The 7,144-nt window shown below is 34.6% G+C and overlaps 1 pseudogene; it reads right to left on the bottom strand.

Annotated features, from left to right (window-relative positions):
• Nucleotides 1–4,943: 4,943 nt before the first annotated feature.
• On the bottom strand, nt 4,944–5,786 carry LOC125168984 (40S ribosomal protein SA-like; annotated as a pseudogene).
• Nucleotides 5,787–7,144: the final 1,358 nt, after the last annotated feature.

Here is a 7,144-nt window from a genome sequence, read left to right as displayed (position 1 = left end):
GATTGATAGATAGATGATAGATAGATAGATAGATACATTCACATCATTTCATTTTTTCAAAGTGATTTTGCGACACACTTGTCATGCATCACAGTTAAAACCAGCAGAGTGAGACTCTGAGGTCTCAACTGCATTTACTTGCTCCTGCAACTGATTTTGTGCTCGATTAAATTTATGAAAAACACCTTTCATTTTGTGTTTTCAGTTACAACAGGGAAGTTAAAAAACAGAACTGCCTCTATGTATAAATAATCTAAGACATGCAGAAAAAGCACAACTTACCAACTTGAATTCCCATTAGATTATAAACGGTATTGATGAAATTTGCCACAATTTGGTGTGGATTTTATTCTATCAAAAGGTGATGTATTGTAAATTGTAAGAAACGTTTTTTAAGAATTGAGCACGAGTTTTATGGCATATCTGTTTATTGAAAATCCTCGAATGTTCAATCAATCAGAAAACAAAATGCTTCTAAGAGCTCATGCCCTACCAGCTTCAATTTAGGCAAGTCCACTATTTGGTATGGGTCCTTGTCACTTAAGTATGTGCAATATTATTGGCTACGCATTTTTAAAAGATACATGGGAACATTATATCTTAAAAACAAAGTAAAACTATTTCTCCCAGGAATTTTGAATTTAAATAATTCTTTAATACTAGACTAATGTTGTTGAGTGGAGTGCAGCTATAACTTAGTGGTCCAACCTCAAATGTACAGATATTTTTCATTTACCCAGGCCAGTGAATCTCAGGAAAATAAGGAACTCTGTAGTAAAATTATAGGAGACACAGATTATTTCTTGTTATCAATGGGAATAAATTAATAGGAGATAAAGCTTTTCAATGAGAAAGTAACTACAAGGAAAAATAAGAATGAATATAGAAAAAAATCAGTATTTTTTTATCAGGCTACACTTCAAAGACATACAAATATTCCATTTTTAATGTGTTTAAGACAGAATCAGACATAAAGTTGTATTAAATGGGGATCTGAGGTAATTGGAATTGCATTCCATAAAAACAGGCTGTATATTATGGCTTGGATTCTATTTATGGTTTAATTTAAAAAAAATAAACTTATCTTGGCTGGCTCAAGATACTTTCCTACTTATCATTAGACAAGTTTTCAATTTAGTTAAGGAAATACAGATAATCAAAACACCTATCCATGGAAGCCTTAAGCAAAGAACAGCTATTTCATATGATTAGTTTGGTAGGGTTCAACACTATAAAAATGCTGTAACATTCAAATTCAATTTTGGTTTAATTAAGATTTAAGTTTTCTGATTTGAGAAATTCTTCAATTACATGATGTTAACATCAGAAAAAATATATATATTTATAAGATAAAGGAATGAGAATTCTTATTATCCTAGATTTATTTTATTAATAGAGAAACCAGTATTTGTGTGTGTGTGTGTGGGTGTGTGTGTGCATGTGCATGTGTGTGTAATATTAGGGTAGAGCTAGATATCAAAGAAACAATAAAAGTAATTTATTTACTGTTCCTACAAAATTAGATTTCAGAGATAATTTTTTAATCCTACAGTAATTTTCAAAGATATTTGTGACTACATTTTCACAAACATTAGATCTGGGGGAGTTTGTTTGTTTGTTTGTTTATTATTTGAGAGTAGTCATGCATGCAAGTGGGGAAGGGAGGGGGTAGAGAGAACCCCAAGCAGGCTTCATGCCCAGTGTGGAGCCCAACATCGGGCTCCATCTCAAGACCAGAAGATCATGACCTGAGATCAAAAGTCCAGGGTTCAACTGACTGAGCCACCCAGGTGCCCCAGGATTTGGGGGGAATCTAATCAGGGCACTCTCTGTGAGCATATTTTTCCATTCCTAGCCCTTAAACTACAGATTGGCCTGGGTGGCATAGTTGAACGATGAAAACAGGTTATGCTGATTTGATATTTATTATCTTAATTGCTCACAACTAGCATAGAGGATGAATGCCAGTAATAGGCTCAGGCAGCTTCAAGGCCCTATTTTAGAAAGGATGCTTACTAGCTCTGAGACTTCAGGCAAGTTATTTAAACTAACATGAAAAAATACATGTGATAAATAAGAAATGGTGCTTAGAATATATTATTAGTAATAGCTCTTACAGTATGTTAGATAAGAGAAAACAGCAGTTTTACATTTTATAGTTAATAAAGATTTATGTTTACTGTTCTTAGAAGAGAGGTCTTTAACCAAAAATTTCATAGGAATTGCCTTTAAGTGTGCATTTGTCAGCCTACCAAGCAGCGAGAAATGCTATTATTGGGGGAAAAAAATCCAAGTCAATATGGATCTTTTGTGTAAAAACTGTTTGGGTCTTAATGATGTAATAATCTTGCCAGTCTTACACCCCACTTCTTTCTTAAACTCCTATAAAATTTCATTCTTCATTTAATTGTTAATGCTACTCATGGGATCCTTTTCCTCCTGTTGCTACACTTATTCTGGTAACAGATTTCCCAGTTTATTTGCCTCCATATTTTATTGTTCCTTTTTTTCCCAAATAGCTCTGATTTTAGTAATATTGATCTTATTGTTTAAAGCCTACACAGACAGACAGACAGACAGACACACACACACACACACACACACACACACACTTAATTTCAGCAATCTTGTTATGGCCTTTGATTATAGTAATATTTCTTGTTCTCAGATTGCTATTTTTTTTTAATTATATTAAATAATGCTAGTGCTACTATATTAAATAATGTAGTTACTTCCTGATTGAAAGCACTAATATTATTTAACAAGTTGAGACCTCTGTTTTTTGTCTATAATTGAGCAACAAGAACTAGGATTACTGTCCCTTCTCCCTTGCTCACTTAAACAACTAGAAAACAGGACAACTATATGAAACATACAATGGAATTGTTAAAAAATGTTTTTAAACTGATAAAACCAAGTATTAGAAAGAAAACAGATACTTTAGAGAATATTTGGCAGTTTCTTAATGTTTAAAAGTTAAAGTAATACAATGCAACAATTCCATTCCTAGGTATTTACCCCAAAGTAAATAAAACATGTTCATAAATCTTTTACTTGAATTATCTTACTTGAATTATTCAAAATGGCCACTTTTTCAGTTTTATAGAAATATAATTGATATGTAGTACTATGTAAGTTTAAGATATAATACATAATAACCTATGTATACATATATACATATACATATATAAAATGATTACCACACAAAGTTTATTTAACTTGCATTTAGTCAATAACCACATTTTTAGTTACCTTACGTAATGTGCACCATGACTATAGTCAACACCGTTGTATGATATATTTGAAAGGGCTAAGAGAGTAGATCCTAAAGGTTCTCATTACAAGAAAAAAAACATTTTTTGTAACTATATGAGATGAGAGATGAATAGTAAGAATTTATTTTTATTTGTTCACTTAAATTTAGGGAGTATCTTATATATGGTAATATACAACTTATAGAAACTCATCCTGACAAATAAGTTGATATAACTGCTGACTGTACAGCATTATTAGAGTTGCTAAATAACAAATGGAATCTACTAGTTCATATACAAAGAGTTGACATTATCAATGAAAAATGATTCAAACACAAAAAATGCTTTATCAGAAATCAATAAATTATTATAATGTGTAAATATATAACTATAAAATAAATCACTGTATTGATCTAACAAACCAACTTTTTCTATTCATATCTTCATTTTCAATACTAACTCTTATTTAGTTTTATTTTGCATATATTTTGGTGATATAAATTTATATTAAAGCTAAATTAACATACACTTAAATTTGAGTGTTTTTATAAATTGCCTAAGGCATAGTATTTCACTAAGGCATAGTATTGTTTGTGAGCACATGATGTCATACATTTTATATAACAAACATGTAACTTATAGCAAAAAAAAGAAGCACAATTAACAAAATGATGATGTTTGTATGGATTAGTATGAACACTTCAAGGATAAGGGATGTGGAATTAAGCTTTCTGATCTCCAGTATTCTAAGGGATTGTCACTTGCTTCTTTTTTAAGAGTTACTAATTGGACATTCGGTTAGGAATGGGTGTCTTCTTTAAATGATTCTATTTACCAATCTTTAAAAACATATTTACCAATGAATTGTGTTTTTCTTATGTTTTGTTTTTAATCTGGGGATGTTCTTGCAATTTGTGGCAGGCAAAGAAACGTAGCTTACATTCTTCCTGTCTAAGGAACTACTCTTAATTATAATACATGCCACCAGCAATTTTTCCTTCAAAATCCAAGAAAATATAATGGTATATAACACTTATTTTTAAGTGAATGAATATGCTGGTATAATGCTGAATATAAGGCCGTTTTCCTCCTCAGCTGAATCCATACTATGATATTCTCATTGATACACACAGAAGTTGCTGCCCCAAAATGAAGTCTCTACTTAACTGGAGAGGTTCTATCCATTTTTATTTTTATCTCCTAAGTTTTCAGTTTTCCTTAGTTTTTTCCTGATGTCATTTTTTTAGTTATCCTAGATCCCATCTAGGATACCATATTTCTTTCCGTTGTTACATCTCCTTAGCTTTTTCTTGACCAGAGTGTTTTTCAGATTTTCCTTGTTTTTGGTGACCTTAAAAGTTGTGAGGAATACTGGTACGTTATTTTTGTAGATTGCCCCTCTAATGAAATTTACTGATTATTATTTCATGATTAGACTTACAGTTACGGGTTTTCTGGAGAAAGACAGACGAGCTACCATGACATTTTTATCACCGTATTAATACCATACCAAGGATGTCCCGTGTACACAATTTATCACTGTTCGTGTGGATCTTGATCATGTGGTTGAGATCAAGTTTTTGACACTATGAAGGTTGTTAAGGTTGTTCTTCTTTTTTTTTTTTTTTTAGAAGTGGTTTGTCTTCCATCAACCTTATTTCCATTTTGTTTGCCCTTGTGGAAAAGCAGCTAAGACCACTCACTGGTGGTTTGTGCCCGTTCATGGGTCTGAGCAGTGGGAGACGCAGACCAGTCCTCAATGGCAGGCTGAACACTTTAGTCTTTAATAGGGAACCGCTTAATATCCATACCTGCACACCTTCAGACCAGTCTGTGACTTCAGGTTGTGTAGCAGCGAACCCAGGAGCTGGACAAGTCCCCTGACCCTAAAATTCCTCCTCGGGTCGTAGCTTTTTCAGCAGCAGCTTGCCCTTCAGTTTCGATCTCTTCAAAATCTGCAAGATCAGGCATCGCCTCTCATGGGTCTTCACAGGAAATGGTGCCACACATACGCAGAACTTCCCAAGCCAGCAACCACCCCATCAGACCCACTGAGTCACTGCAAGGGATGGCAATGTTCACATCGCACAGGGGAGAGTCTGTGCCACACAGAGTGATGGTAGGCACTCTGAGAGGCTGGTGGTGGTCAGCCCCGGGATCAGTAACCACCAGAAGTCTTGGCTTCTGGAAGACTGCCTGGCTTCTGGTTGGTGAAGGTTTTGGGAATGAAACAGCCAGCAACAGGAGTGGCTCCGGTAGCAGTAACAAACTTCAGCACAGCTCACTGGTCAGTACTCCTAGATGACAGGACACTGACATCGGCAGGATTTTCAATAGCAACAATGGTACGAGCTGCCAGCAAAAGCTCCCAGATTCTCTTCAGGTTTATGATGTAGATACCATCACTTTTCCTTTTGTAGAGGTACTGTTCATCTGGCAGTCGAGGTTGGTGAGACTTAAGTGGGCTCCTACTCCAAGAAATTTGAGGATATCCTCCTCCTTCATTTGCGGGACATCAAGGGCTCCAGGCATTGTCAAAGTTTCCCTTAAAGTTACTACAGGAACACAGAACAAGGCTGTATAGACACCTTCCTGGGTAGTGCAGAAAGGCAAGGTTGTTCTTCCTTCTGCTTTCAATACTGTCATTTTGCTATTAACTCACTATGTGCAGCTCATATTTAAGGAGTGGGAAGTTATGCTCTCCTTCCTTGAAGACAGTGGGTCCATATAAATGTTGTGAATTTTCCAGCATGCGGATTCACCTCTTTTCTCAAGTCATTTATTTAATTAATACTTTGTATCAATATGGACTCAGATATTTACTTTATACTTTGAGTTTTAATTCAGTGGGTCTTCTTTCTTTCTTTCTTTTTTTTTTTTTTGGTTGTTCAAAATGTTCCAACTTTGGCCATCAGAAGTTTAGTCAGCTCTGGTGGCCCTTTAACATATCCTCACCCATGTGTTTTGGTTATTCTCCTGGCTATTTGTTATTGCTTGTTTTTGAGCACATCCTTAATTTCTGGCAACATGAGATGCTTCAGACCCATCTTGTGTATTTCCCGCCTCCAAATCATGGAACTAGTCATTTTCCAAGGAGCCTGAGTTCTTTATACTAGAGACACAGATTACAAACGAAGACCTGGGCCTTAAAGGTGCTCACGGATGATACAGTGTTGTTGCTCACTGGTCTTCCCAGTTGACAAAGGGTATGTAAGTGTGTACTCTAACCTGTGGATATGCACATATCCAGAAACATATCTATACATAAACATTTGTTTCTACAGTAAACTATAGGAGTTCAACCTTGGTCACAGTGTATAACCTTTTATACAGTTTTGAGTTCAGAGATTAATAAAATCCTTTTATGATTCAAGGATTAAATCATGTACGCAAAACATGCTACTTGGATTAGCAACAGATCAATATGTAAAGACACTCCATAATTTGGCAACTATCAATTTAAAACTCTTGTTCTTAAAAGTGGTTCAAAGGTCCAACACTGTATTCTTCCAGTGTGTAAATTGTACTGCACATTGTTCCTTCTGGCACTGAGTTTTCAAAACCTCACAAAGTACCATTTTTAGGCAAAGCAACAATAGAAGTATCTGTCCATGCAGGGGAGGTAGAGTAGGGTCAGTTTCAGTGTTAATCATCTGGCAAGACAGTGATACTAAGACTCATGGTCTAAAAATAAAGTATCTTACAAACTGTAAACCTGCAGCACATGATTTTTACACCTACTTACTAGAAAACTAAAGAATGTATTAATTTTGAATAAGGTAATATGAAAATAAGAATGCAATTTTGCTAATCTACAAAAAAAGTTCTACTACAATTCAGAAACATTTTATAAGACAGAGACCTAATGCTCATTGAAGAGAAGAGAAGAA

The sequence above is a fragment of the Prionailurus viverrinus genome, chromosome A1 (genome assembly GCF_022837055.1).
Source record: "Prionailurus viverrinus isolate Anna chromosome A1, UM_Priviv_1.0, whole genome shotgun sequence".
Lineage (NCBI taxonomy): Eukaryota > Metazoa > Chordata > Mammalia > Carnivora > Felidae > Prionailurus > Prionailurus viverrinus.
This window is presented reverse-complemented; position numbering and strand designations above follow the sequence as displayed.